This window comes from Musca vetustissima, unplaced genomic scaffold (genome assembly GCF_032173495.1).
Source record: "Musca vetustissima isolate MV318-11 ecotype Yass unplaced genomic scaffold, APGP_CSIRO_Mvet_v1 utg2124, whole genome shotgun sequence".
Classification (NCBI taxonomy): Eukaryota; Metazoa; Arthropoda; class Insecta; order Diptera; family Muscidae; genus Musca; species Musca vetustissima.
Genome location: NW_026873524.1, coordinates 128,679 through 144,024, shown reverse-complemented (window position 1 = coordinate 144,024; position 15,346 = coordinate 128,679).

Below are 15,346 nucleotides of genomic sequence, written 5' to 3'. Positions count from 1 at the left end.
AGGGTCATAAATTCTAATTTAGGGATTGAGGCAACAATTTTTTAAAATCAATAAAAAACCCAATTTCGATATTGAAAGGAAATTTATAATAACGATTTTCAAACTCCCAAGACCCTTTTAGAGATTTATAGCCTATAAAGTTCAGATATTAAATTCGTCATTTAGGGGTCAGAAATCAATTAAGGGAATTTTAGAAAGTTTCCTTAACCTAGCTAAGCTGCATAACGGTTTCTCCAAGAAATCGTTTATCCAGCTTATCTGAATAAGATTTTCTCTTCGTCAATTCTTCAATTCAGACTAGCTGAATAGAGTTGTCCGAAGGTAAACTTCAAATCAGCCATAGGTAAACGTCAATTCAGCATGGCTGAATAAGGCTTTATATAGGAAATCTTCAATGCAGCCCAGCTGAATAAGGTTTTCTATAGGAAGTCTTCAATTCAGCCCAGCTGAATAAGGTTTTCTATAGGAAATCTTCAATTCAGCCCTGCTGAATAAGGTTTTCTATAAGAAATCTTCAATTCAGCCCAGCTGAATATGGTTTTCTATAAGAAATCTTCAATTCAGCCCAGCTGAATATGGTTTTCTATAGGAAATCTTAAATTCAGCACGGCTGTATAAAGGTTTCTAAAGGAAATTTTCAATTCAGCCCGGCTGAATATGGCTTCCTGTAGGTAATCTTTAATTCAGCCTGGCTGAATATCGCTTCCTATAGAAAATCATCAATTCAGCTTGACTTAATAAGGTTTTCTATAGGAAATCTTCAATTCAGCCTGGCTGAAAAAGATTTTTATAGGAAATCTTCAATTCAGCCTGGCTGAATAAGATTTCTTATAGGAAATCTTCAATTCAGCCTGGCCGGATAAGGTTTTCTATAGGAAATTTTCATTTCAGCTCAGCCGAATAAGGTTTTCTTAAGGAAATCTTCAATTCAGCCCAGCTGAATAAGGTTTTCTATAGGAAATCTTCAATTCAGCCCATTTAAATAATGATTCCTATGCAAATTCTTCAATTCAGCCCAGCTGAATAAGGTTTTTTATAGGAAATCTTTAATTCAGCCTGGCTGAATAATATTTTATATAGGAAATCTTCCATTCAGCCCAGCTGAATAAGGTTTTCTTTGGGAAATTTTCAATTCATTATGGCTGAATAAGTTTTTCTATAGGAAATCTCTAATTCAGCTTTGCTGAATTTTGTTTATTACAGCTGTATTAAAGTTTTTATTCACCAAATACAATTGTAAACCCTTCAAGATTTAAAATATGGTTTAGAGAGTAAGGGAATCGCTTATTTTTAATTGGCAGCCAAGGCAATAAAAAGTTTGTAAAACATTTTTTTGTGGAATTGCCAAGCAATTCCGTGCAAATGTTCGCTAAGTTTTTTTGCGTCGTTTTCCAAAAGCCATTAGTTTGATTGTCCAGCAAGTGGTGAACAAGTCAGGACACGTCATTTAAAGATTCGCAGAAATATTAGGGATGGGTTTACAACCAGAAATTTAAGGATATTTAAAAATTTCGGGTGAGTCATTACCTAAGCTAAGGCCTATCGAAACCTTTTTCCACCACCCCAAACCACACCTCAGCCACCTTTAAGACTTCCTTGAATCGTTGCCTCCTCAGAAGTTGCGCATATTCTTCACATATGAATAAATGACTTCAACACTTCCATTTCCAGAAATGCCAGGCCACAGCAGGTAATGATAGGGATTTGGGGGTGGTGCGTTAGCTTATCATATGGTGGAGGAGGGTTGTTTTTTTGGTGTCATTCATTACCCAGCTGGCTGGTAATTTCCAGAATAAAATGTATTTTATTTCATTCATTCGTTCGCATTACATTTCATGGTGATTAAATTTTATTTATTCCCCCCAACACCTCAAATCTACTCTTGACTCCTTGGGTTTATCTGAAGGCCAAGAAATGTGGGAGTATCAGGATAAGGGTGAGTGGCACAGAAGCACACACACACCTTAAAATCTTCCACAATTTCTGCACGTTTTCTCGAAAGTCATTTACAATGTGTGTGTAGATTTTTTGATAAATTTAAGGTACAACAAAAATCAACACCCTCCACAAAAAATCCGCAAACAACAACTGCTACACCCAACCCATCTAATCAACAGCCCACACATTAGAACAACTTCACTGTGTCAACAAATTAAGGGTTGCCATTTTAATGGACAGAAAGTGAAAGTTCTCTGGGGATAGATTAATTCAGCTTAGCTGAATAAGGTTTTTCACATGGAAACTTTAATTCAGCTTAGCTGAATATGGTTTTCTATAGGAAATCTTTAATTCAGCATGACTAAATAAGGGTTTCTATAAGAAATCTTCAATTCAGCCTGGCTGAATAAGGTTTTCTATAGGAAATCTTTAATTCAGCCCGGCTGAATAAGGTTTTCTATAGGAAATCTTCAATTCAGCCCGGCTGAATAAGGTTTTCTATAGGAAATCTTCAATTCAGCCCGGCTGGATAAGGTTTTCTAGAGAAAATCTTTAATTCAGCCTGGCTGAATAAGGTTTTTTATAGGAAATCTTTAATTCAGCCTGGCTGAATAAAGTTTTCTATGGGAAATCTTTAATTCAGCCTGGCTGAATAAGGTTTTCTATAGAAAATCTTTAATTCAGCATGGCTGAATAAGGTTTCCGATAAGAAATCTTCAATTCAGCATGGCTGAATAAGGTTTTTAATATTAAAATTTCAATTTAGCCTGGCTGAATAAGGTTTTCTATATGAAGTCATCAATTCAGCCTAGCTGAGTAAGGTTTTCGGTTGGAAATGTTCAATTCAGCATGGCTGAATAAGGTTTTCTATAGGAAATCTTAAATTCAGGATGGCTGAATAAGGTTTTCTACAGGAAATCTTCAATTCAGCATGGCTGGATAAGGTATCCTGTAGGAAATCTTCAATTCCGCCTCGCTGAATAATATGTTCTATAAGAAATCTTCAATTCAGTTTGGCTGAATAAGGTTTACTATAGGAAATCTTCAATCCAGGCTGGCTGAATAACGTTTTCTATATGAAATCTTCAATTCAATTCAGCATTGCTAATAGAAAATCTTTAATTCAGCATGGCTGAATAAGGTTTCCGATAAGAAATCTTCAATTCAGCATGGCTGAATAAGGTTTTTAATATTAAAATTTCAATTTAGCCTGGCTGAATAAGGTTTTCTATATGAAGTCATCAATTCAGCCTAGCTGAGTAAGGTTTTCGGTTGGAAATGTTCAATTCAGCATGGCTGAATAAGGTTTTCTATAGGAAATCTTAAATTCAGGATGGCTGAATAAGGTTTTCTACAGGAAATCTTCAATTCAGCATGGCTGGATAAGGTATCCTGTAGGAAATCTTCAATTCCGCCTCGCTGAATAATATGTTCTATAAGAAATCTTCAATTCAGTTTGGCTGAATAAGGTTTACTATAGGAAATCTAAGCTTTTCTATAGGAAATCATAAATTCAACACGGCTGAATAAGGTTTCCTATAGGAAATCTTCAATTCAGCCTGGCTGAATAAGGGTTTCTATAGGAAATCTGTAGTTCAGTCTGGCTGAATAAGGTTTTCCATAGAAAATCTTTAATTAAGCATCGCTTTTCTATAGGAAATCATAAATTCAACACGGCTGAATAAGGTTTCCTATAGGAAATCTTCAATTCAGCCTGGCTGAATAAGGGTTTCTATAGGAAATCTGTAGTTCAGTCTGGCTGAATAAGGTTTTCCATAGAAAATCTTTAATTAAGCATGGCTAAATAAGGGTTTTTATGGGAAATCTTCAATCCAGCCTAGCTGAATAAGGGTTTCTGTTGGAAATCTTCAACTCATCTTGGCCGAATAAGGTTTTCTATAGGAAATCTTCAATTCAGCTTGGCTGAATAAGGTTTTCTATAGGAAATCTTCAATTAAGCTTTGCTGAATATACAAATAAACATCATTCTGTACCCAAAGACCAATTGTAGTACACAACAAGTACATTTCGCTACAAAAAAAAAACATTAGCACACTACAACAACGACTATAAATTAAAATTTATGACAACAACAAAATCCCATTTATAAACAAAAAACCCACCCAACAACAAAGGCACACAGGGAATTTCAAATTACATTTTCCAAAAATCCATTGAAAGGACAAAGGAAGCACCGCAGCACACAGCCATACGACACACGTCTCAGGCGGCAATAACATCAGGACAACAGCAAAAACAGGAGGAGCACACGCCCCAAAAAGCACACACAGCACCGTTCGTTCGTCGGCATGAAAATCCAAAAGCAAAAAACCGGAAAGGAAAAATCTTCTCTGCGAGAGAGAAATCATCAAAGAGAGAGATATAGGATTCTGAGATAACATTCCTCGCACAAATGGAGATGAATAACCGGCAAATAATAATAACAGGAAACAGGATAACACAAAGAACGAAACAACAACGAAAAATAACAGATACACAAAAATATGCACAGCAGACACAGAAGAATAAACACATCGCAACAACAACAAAAAAACACTCCCCCAAGTGAAGAGCGACACACGACGAAAATGGAAATTTTGCAATGAAAGCCGGCTGGATGGCAGGATAGCTGGCTGGCTGGCCGGTTTGGAAAAACACCCCAAAAAAGTGATGGACAAAACGAAGCAAAGAAGAAGAGGAGCTACAGAGCTACAAAAATTCGTATGCGTTAAATGAGATTCTCTAATCAATTAGTAATGAAATGGCATTGGCATCGATAATGAGTCTGGAAGAAGAAGAAGTATCATCATCATTCCATAGAAAAATCGAAACTACTTCGCAATTTCATGGAGTTCTTGAACTGATTCGTTTTTCTTGTTTGCAATTTTCTTTTTTTCTGTTGTTGTGATACGGTAGAAAGAAAATGCCGTTCAACTGCATTTCTTTATTACTGTTTTCTAAAGTTTTTTCTTCTTTGCTTCAGCTATAAATATCGTAACTATTTCAGGGATGGGAGGTAAGAATTTATGTTAAACTGAGAAAAATAAATAAATAAAATACAACATTTTAGTAGAAGATTTTCCATAAAAATCCCTAATTCAGCTAAGCTGAATTGAATATTTCGCATTAAAAATCTAATTCAGCTAAGCTCAATTGAAGATTTGCATTAGAAAACCTTATTCAGCTATGCTGAATTGAGAATTTCTTGTAAAATCCCTTATTCAGATATCCAGAATTGAAGATATTCCATAGAAAACATAATTCTGCTTAGCTGAATTTAACATTTTCTATAGCAACCCCTATTCAGCAAAACTGAATTGAATGAAAAATGAAATGAAAACTCATATTCAGCCAGGCTGAATTGAAGTTTACCAATGGAAATCACTATTCAGCTAGGCTGAATTGAAGTTTACCAATGGAAATCACTATTCAGCTAGGTTGAATTAAAGATTACCAATGGAATTCACTATTCAGCTAGACTAAATTGAAGATATCCCATTAAAACGCTTATTCAGCTAAATTGAATTGACTTTATTTTATAAAACACCCTTTAATCACGCCAAATATAAAAATATTGTCTCGGAAGACCTAATTCAGCTAAGCTGAACAAAAGATTTTTCATATAAATCTAATTCAGCTAAGAATTGAAGATTTTTGTATAAAAACCTATGACAACATTTTATATTCAGCAATGTTAAATGTTGAATATAAAATGTTATCACAGAAAACACAATTCATCTAAGCTGAATAGAAGATTTCCCTTATTCAGCTAAGCTGAATTGAAGATTTTTTTATAGAAAACCTTATTTAGCCGTGCTTAATTGAAGTTTAAGCACGTCTTAACCGGCTAAAGCCGTATTCAGCTAAGTGGAATTGAAGACTTGTGTATTAAACATGCTAAATTGAAGATTTCATATAGGAAATTTTATTCAGCCATGCTGAATTGAAGATTTCCTACAGGATGCCTTATTCAGTCAAGCTGAACAAAAGATTTTTCATATAAAACATTATTCAACCATACTGAATTGAAAATAGAAATATAGAAAACTTTATTCAGCCAGGCTGAATTAAAAAATTCCTAAAGAAAACGATATTCAGCCAGGGTGAATTGAAGATTTCCTATAGAAAATCAGCCGGGCTGAATTGGAAATTTGCAATGAAACCCGCATTTTATCCCAGCTGAATTGAAGTTTATCCATGGAAACATTAATTCAGCCTGGCTGAATTGAGGTTTCCCTTTTCAAAAATCTATTCAGCAAAGGTGAATTGTAGTTTACACCTTCCCATCCCTGTCAGAAGCCAAAACGACATACATCTATCCAACCAACCAATCATCTATCCATCCATCTAACACCAAACAACCGGTACTGCTGTTATCGTCGATATTTCAAATACCATTTGTCAGATATTTCTGCAAGAGGTGATGATATGAAAGAGAAAAGGAAAACACTCACACAGACAACCACAACAACAAAAGTACTTCAAATAAAAAGAAGAAGAAGAAGCAATGAAATAGAAAAAAATGTTATAAGACAATTGTCTGCATTGCAATAAAATGCAGAAGATGACAAAGAAGAAGAATAATAAAACCCTGAGAGTTTGTCTCTGGGCTGCTGCAGTGGCGGCAGCAACAGCCGCAAACAACAGGACTTTTGAATTAAACATGAGCTGAAAAAATTAGTTTAAAACATGTTTTATTTGTCTGGGCAGGCCCACCAACCTCTCCTCTGAGATTTCATTTTTTTGTGATAGTTCCAACTTCTTCAATGAAAATGGAATTCCAATTACATTTGAAGAAGAAGCCTATGAGATTTGATGAAGAAGAAATGCCATCGGTATGACCTCCCCATGAAAATGAAATTGAAATGGAATAATTTTCCGAATTCTTTAGAAATCCAAGAGGAGTATGAGGAGAACCTAATTATAATAATTCTAATACTTTGTTGGAGGAAATATTCAAAAAGGATGAGTGGAGTTTGAGTGAATATTTGTTTTCTGAGACCATCTGGGATATGGAATTTTTTCAAAATATTTTTTTAAATGTTGATGGAAAAAATGTAAATTTCTGGAAGGAATCCAAAAAATGTAAATTTCTGAAGGTATCCAAATACCAAACTAGAGAAACTATATGATGCCCTTTCACCACTTTGGATATATTCAACAGATGAATCCAAACAGACGTCGCATTTTTGAAGGACCAGTAAACTGAAATTGGATCTATAAACATGACATTCTGCAACCTATACTAAATTATTAATTTGGTCAGATATGGATATTTGGATAAAAATATCTTTTAAAAAGGAGGAGTTTGGTTCACCAATTACATAAAATCGGACGAAAATATATATGAACCAATTTTCGGGAAACTTAGCGCACAGCGTTCTAGACATAATTCATTACGCTGTGCCAAATTTCGTGCAAATCCGAAGGTATATAAGTACTTTGGTACACCATTTACATTAAATCGGATGAAAATATATATGGGAGATATATCTAAATTTGAACCGATTTTCGGGAAACTTAACACACATCATTCTAGAGTTGATTCAGTACGCTATGACAAATTTCGAGCAAATCGAAAGCTATTTACAGACTTTGGGGCCCCTTTAACCTAAAATCGGACGAAAATACATATAGGAGCTATATCTAAATCTGAACCGATTTTCACGAAACTTAACACACATCATTCTAGACTTAATTCAGTACGCTATGACAAATTTCGAACAAATCGAAAGCTAATTACAGACTTTAGGGCACCATTTACCTAAAATCGGACGAAAATATACAGTGGTGGTCGCAGAATTAAAACATTTACTATGGTAAACATTTTTTGATAAGCCCTCGATTCGTTTGAAGTATTTTTGAAAATTTTTTAATTCAGAACACTTCGATATACTGCACTTAAGAGATTTAGTGTGAAAATGGAAGATTACTGCATGCAATTTTTCCATAAATAACGGTTTTTATGAAAATACATCGACTACAAAGTGGCCATATAATTAAAACATTGTGTGATTTTTTACTTTAATGCATTTTTTGAAAATATTTTTAAAAAAACTCTTTAATTTAGTTAACTTATGTAAACTAAGAACCGAAAAAATCATTTACTGAAAAAAAATTTTGAAAAAATCTGTAAAATCTATCAAAATTGCCAAAAATTTGTACAGTACACCTTACATTCAGAAAATAACCCTTATTATAGAAAATAAAGGTCCGAATGCACCAGAAATTGCTAGAATTAGTAGAAAACAATAAATAATTCTCAAAATAAATAAATATTTAAATTAAAAACTGAAAAAATGGGAATTAACCTAAAAGAACGATTCAATTTCGATAGCCTTCATTGAAGAAGGCCGGAATATTTTTGCAGTATGTGAGGAAATATCGATTGATATTGGCATTTATTATATCAAATCGATTGTTCGAGTAGTACAGAATATATTTTATCAAAAAATATATCAGTCACAACAGAATGAACAGAGATCAACGCCTATATTGACGAGTAAAAGTTTCTAGCACACAGCAGCAGTTTGATGGTTAACTCTTGACACTTAAAATCTATTGAACATGACAATATTTTTCCAAAATAATATTTTTTGAATAGAATAATGTCCATTTAATCTATTTTAGCCTAAAAGAAATAAAAATTTTACAATTTGACAAATATTTAAAGTCTTGTGTTGAGCATCAAAAATGCTGTTGTGTGGCAGAAACTTTTACTCGTCAACATAGGCGTCGATCTCTGTTCATTCTGTTGTGACTGATATATTTTTTGATAAAATATATTCTGTACTACTCGAACAATCGATTTGATATAATAAATGCCAATATCAATCGATATTTCCTCACATACTGCAAAAATATTCCGGCCTTCTTCAATGAAGGCTATCGAAATCGAATCGTTCTTTTAGGTTAATTCCCATTTTTTCAGTTTTTAATTTAAATATTTATTTATTTTGAGAATTATTTATTGTTTTCTACTAATTCTAGCAATTTCTGGTGCATTCGGACCTTTATTTTCTATAATAAGGGTTATTTTCTGAATGTAAGGTGTACTGTACAAATTTTTGGCAATTTTGATAGATTTTACAGATTTTTTCAAAATTTTTTTTCAGTAAATGATTTTTTCGGTTCTTAGTTTACATAAGTTAACTAAATTAAAGAGCTTTTTTTTTAAAATATTTTCAAAAAATGCATTAAAGTAAAAAATCACACAATGTTTTAATTATATGGCCACTTTGTAGTCGATGTATTTTCATAAAAACCGTTATTTATGGAAAAATTGCATGCAGTAATCTTCCATTTTCACACTAAATCTCTTAAGTGCAGTATATCGAAGTGTTCTGAATTAAAAAATTTTCAAAAATACTTCAAACGAATCGAGGGCTTATCAAAAAATGTTTACCATAGTAAATGTTTTAATTCTGCGACCACCACTGTATATTGGAGCTATATCTAAATCTAAATCATCATCATCATAACACACATCATCCTGAAAATAATTTTTATAAAATCACCACATTTTGTGAAAATCAAAAAATAAATTTTAAACCAGAGAGCGGAGCGGTATAGTCGGATAGGGCCGACCATATGATACCCTACACAACTTCCACGAAAATCTAACTTTCTGTGTTTCTATATTCTGAGCATGGACAATATTTCGAGATATTTGCACCCTCTTGACCGACTAGAGGTCAACATATATTACTAATATTCAGTACAGCCCTTCTACTTGTCCAGATTCCCTTCACCGTGGGTTGGGTTGTGATCTTCGGCTTTCAATTGAGGTTTATAGCTCGATTCGAAAAAAAAAACACAAAAAATTAAGTTTTCGGTCCATTTCATCCCAATATTATAATCTGATCATTGCCGAAAATGTAGGGGTTGTTCTTGGCCATAACCGGAACCTCATGGAAAATTGCAAAGCGATCAGCGCTCTATTTACGCCCTCTAGTGTGGTAATGGGTTACTTAGTAATATACGAATACGTAAGCACCTGTAAATATTTAACTCCCACATCTGAGTACATACGACCATATAATTGGTATCAATTTAAAGGTCAACCACTGCCCTTGGATATACCAACAACTTTTCGGGTCTATGTCCTTCAGGGTTAAATCTATACGCCATAGAATACAAATTGTGTTATTTTTCACACAAAAGTCAGGGTCCATTTGACCCGCTAAATATTGATCGATCTTTATCAAAACAGGCATATTTAGTCGTTGGCCCGATCCCCTTCTCCGTGTAAAAATTCACGATAATTGGGTCATAATTACGGCCCCTGCAGCGACTATAATATCAGACAAAAATAAAGTTTTTGGTCCATTTCATCCCCTAAATATTAACCGATCTTTACCATTGGCCAAAACCCATTCTACATGCAAAATTGGTCCATAACTGTGGCCTGTATCGTGTTTACAAATTATAATGGACAGACGGACGGACGGACACACATGTCTAGATCGACTCAGCTAGTCGAGATATGACGATCGGTATGCTTAAAGGTAGGTCTAGGACCAATATTTCGCGACGTTACAAAGCTATAATACCCTGACAACATAGTTATGTAGGGTATAAAAATCTCCAATTATTGTAAGGGCCAAAAAATAAATTTTAAAAAATCCATACCTACTGTTAGAGGTCATGAACAAAATTTTCAAAAATTAAAAAAAAAGTGAAAATAATTTAAAAAAATTCTCACCTAATGCAAAGGCCAGAAAATATTTTTTTTTAAATCCTCACCTATTGTAAGGGCCAGAATTTATTTTTTTTTACCAAACCTATTGTTAGTGGCCGTGAAAGCCAAAAAAAATTATTTAAAAAAACACCACGCCTATAAAAATATTTTTTTAAAAAAAATGCATTTTTGTTAGAGAATTATTTTCTTAAGTGAAAAAAACGCTAAATTGGCATTACTTGTTATTATTATTTTTTCATGAAAGGTAGTGGTGCTTTTTTGTTTCAGGTTTTTTTGTCCTCCTCAGCCATACATTGTAGACAAGTGTACGATTTAATAATAATAACAACTGTATATGTTTGTGTATATATGTATATACATATATGTATGTATATATTTTTACAATTTACCACCTTTTTGGGCTGTGGAGCACAACGAGAAGCCACCACGGAAGAAAATATGAGGAAAAACAACAACGAAGACAACGATGAAATAAAAATTGCAACTGCAATGCCAATGTCGCGGATAATTAGAGGATAAAGCAGTTAGTGGTGGCTGGCTGGTAACCAGCCAGGCACATACACACACACACACACGAACATATGAGGAAGGAGTAAAATACAAAATAAGTGGAGGACAAGAAAAGAAAATATATGGAAAGCCGGTTTAAAAGGTAAAATAAGATAAACAAAAGAAAAAAAATTAAAAAATGGAAAAAAAATATATTTTCAATTAAAAAAAAATATTTTATTGAAATTAAAAAAAATACATTTTTTCAATATTTTTTTTTTAATATTTTTTTATTTCTTTCCCTATTGTTTGAAAGCAATAAACCCCAAAAATCTTAACAATAAAAAAATCACACTCACTCAATTCTTTTGTTTCCCACTTTTTTTGGCAGATGGTGTTGACGGCTTTAAAAATCGTTGTTGGTAGGTTTAGTTGGCCGGTTCGCTGACTTGGTATCGCAAAAAAATCCTTTGTTTAAATATTGAAAAAATTGCTTTGATTTAGTTTCACCTTTTTTTTATTATTTGCCACACTTCAATTTTGTTGTTGTTGTTGCTAGAATTTTTACTTTTTTTGTTTGGCCGGCTTCTCTGCTATTCGAAAAAAACCTCTTTTTCTTCTTTTATCTTTTGCACTTCTTTTAACTTTTTTTGCTTACTTCTTCTTTTGTGTGGTTATACTTCTGTTACACCCTTTTTCTGTGGTGGCTGACTGGCAGTCTTGCGACTTTTGTTTGTTTAAAAAATATGAAATTTTCTTTAAAAAAATATTTATTTTTTGAAGGATATCTCTTTTCTTCAATGTTAATTTTTTTCAATAAAAAATTTTTCCGATTTTTATTTTATAAAAGATTTATTTAATTTTTTTGTTTTCAGATATAAAAAATTACCGCTTTGTTACGACTCTGGGGGGCTAAAGACAACCGCACTCAACCGCTCACGACTCTATACAAGATTCGAATGAATTCTCATTTCCGATGGTCTGCTCTTTTCTGCTGAAAAGTAAAGCCGGCTTTTTGTGGTCGCAACGACAAAATGGTGTGACAGGGATGGCACAACAACAGTATGAAGAGTACAGTTTTTGGGGCAACAAAAGATAAAAAACATATTTTTTCCAGAAAAAGTACGAAATATAATTTTAAATTAAATTCAAATTAAAAAAATATATTTTTTTTAATTTCAAAGTTCCAAAATAAATAAATTTCAAAACACCACCAACCACCTTCTTAAATGGTGCCACAATTAGTTTGCTTTACCATCACTGGTGTTGAGTGTTGTATGGCAAACGAGTTTGATGTGGTTTGAAGCCAACACACAGTATTTTGGGGGAGGGGAAATGGCGAGACATGACGAGTGAAGATATTAAATGGGGGATATCAAAATGTTGTAGGGCCTTTGAGAATATTTTTTTTTTTAAATAATCATGGCGTGGATTTTTAAAAATAATTTTCTGGCTTTTAAAATAGGCGTGGATTTTTATACCCTACACAACAATGTTGTCAACTTTGTGCAGGCCCAAGAGTTTGTAACGCCGCGAAATATTGGTCCTAGACCCACCTTCAAGTATACCGATCGTCATATATCGACTAGCTGAGTGGATCTCCGCAGGTATGTCCGTCCGTCTGTCCATTATAATTTGTAAACATGATACAGGCCACAGTTATGGACCAATCCTCACGAAATTTTGCATGTTGGATGAGTTCTGCCTAATGAAGACCCCCTATTGTTTTTGGTAAAAATCAGTTAATATTTAGGAGATGAAACGGACCAAAAGCTTTATTTTTATCTGCTTTTCTGGTCGCAATTATGGCCCGAACATTGCGAAATTTTACATGGAGAACGGGATCGGGCTAACGAATAAGCATTCCTGTTTTGATAAAGATTGGTCAATATTTAGCGGGTCAAATGGACCCTGACTTTTGTGTGAAAAATTACAAAAATTGGATTCTATGGCGTATATATTTACTCCTGAAGGACGTAGACCCGAGAAGTTGATAGTATATCCAAGAGGAGTGGTTGACCTTTAAATTGATACCAATTATATTGCCGTATGTACTCGGATGTGGGAGTTACACTTAAATATTTGCAGGGGTTTACGTACTGAGGTATTATTTAGTAACCCATTACCATACTAGAGAACGGAAATATAGCACTGATCGCTTTGAAATTTTCCATGAGATTCCAGTTTTGGTCAAGGACAAAGCCTATAATTATCGTTGATGATCATATACTAATTTTGGGACCGAAAACTTAATTTTTTTCAAGTCGAACAATTATAAGCCGAACATCACAACACAACTCACAGTGAAGGAAATCTGGACAAGTAATTAGAAGGGCTCTACTGAATATTAGTAATATTCGGAATATATGTCTGTGTAAGAAAGAACTGCTGTTGACCTCTAATCGGGCAAACGGGTGCAAATATCACGAAATAATGCCCAGGCTCGGAATAAACATCCACAGAAAGTTAGAGTTCCGTGGTAGCTGTGTAGGGTATCGTATACTGCTCCGCTCACTCGTTTAAAAATTATTTTCATCCTTTTACAATAGGCGTGGATTTTTATGCCCTTCATCACACTGCGGTACAGGGTATTATGTCTTTGTACATATGTTTGTAACAGGCAAAAGGAAACGAGATAGAGCCATGGTTCCTTTTGAGAATATGGATAGAACACTTTTTAAGTCGATTTATGCATGTCCGTCCGTTCGTCTGTCAATCCATGTTAAATTCTAAACAAAGTACAGGTCGCATTTATCATCCGATTCCTGGGTGAAATTTGGCACAGCTCATATATTTGGCCCAAGGACGAACCCTATTGAAATACGGAAAAATCGGTTCAGATTTAGATATAGCTCCCATATATATTTTGGACCGATCTTCTATCGATTTGCACGAAATTTGTCATAGCGTATTGAATTAGGCCTAGAATGAGGTATGTAAAGTTTCGTGAAAATCGGTTCAGATTTGGATATAGCTCTCATATATATTTTGGATCGATTTTAAGTAAATGGTACCTCAAAGTCCCTATATATCTTTCGATTTGCACGAAATTTGATGTGTATTAAGTTTCGTGGAAATCGTTTCAAATTTAGCTATAGCTCCCATATATATTTTCGTCCGATTTTAGGTAAAGGGTGCACCAAAGTCCCTATATATCTTTCGATTTGCACGAAATATGGCATAGCGTACTGAATTAAGACTAGAATGATATGTGTTAAGTTTCGTGGAAATCGGTTCAGATTTAGCTATATCTCCCACATATATATCTTCGTCCGATTTTAGGAAAATAGTGCACCAAAGTCCCTATATAACCTTCAATTTGCACGAAATTTGGCATAGCGTACTAAATTAAATCTAGAATGATGTGTGCTAAGTTTCGTGGAAATCTGTTCAGATTTAGCTAAAGGTCCCATATATAACTTAGTCCGATTTAAGGTAAATGGTGCGCCAAAGTCCCTAAATAAATTTCGATTTTCACGAAATTTGCCATAGCATAAATAAAGTCTAGAATGATGTGATGTTAAGTATTGTGAAAATCGGTTCAGATTTAGCTATAGCTCCCTTATATTTTCGTCCGATTTAAGGTAAATGGTGCGCCAAAGTCCTTATATATCTTTCGATTTGCACGAAATTTGCCATAGCGTACTGAATTAAGACTAGAATGTTGTGTGTTAAGTTTTGTGAAAATCAGTTCAGATTTAGATATATCTCCCATATATATCTTCGTCAGATTTTAGGTAAATGGTGCGCCAAAGTCCCTATATATCTTTCGATTTGCACGAAATTTGGCATAGCGTACTGAATTAAGACTAGAATGATATATGTTAAGTTTAGTGAAAATCGGTTCAAATTTAGATATTGCTCCCATATATATTTTAGACCGATTTTAAGTAAATACTGCCTCAAAGTCCCTATATATCTTTCGATTTTCACGAAATTTGACATAGCGTGTTAAATTAAGTCTAGAATGATGTGTGTTAAGTTTCGTAAAAATGGGTTCAGATTTAGATATAGCTCTCATATATATTTGCGTCCGATTTTATCCTTACTGGTTTCTTAACTAATCAAGAAATAGGCGTAGATTTTTTAAAAAATATTTTTAAGGTCGCATGGATTTTTTAAAAATTATTTTTTGCCTTTTACGATAGGCGTGGATTTTTTAAAAAAGGTTTTTAGGGACGCATGGATTTTTTAAAAATTATTTTTTGCCTTTTACAA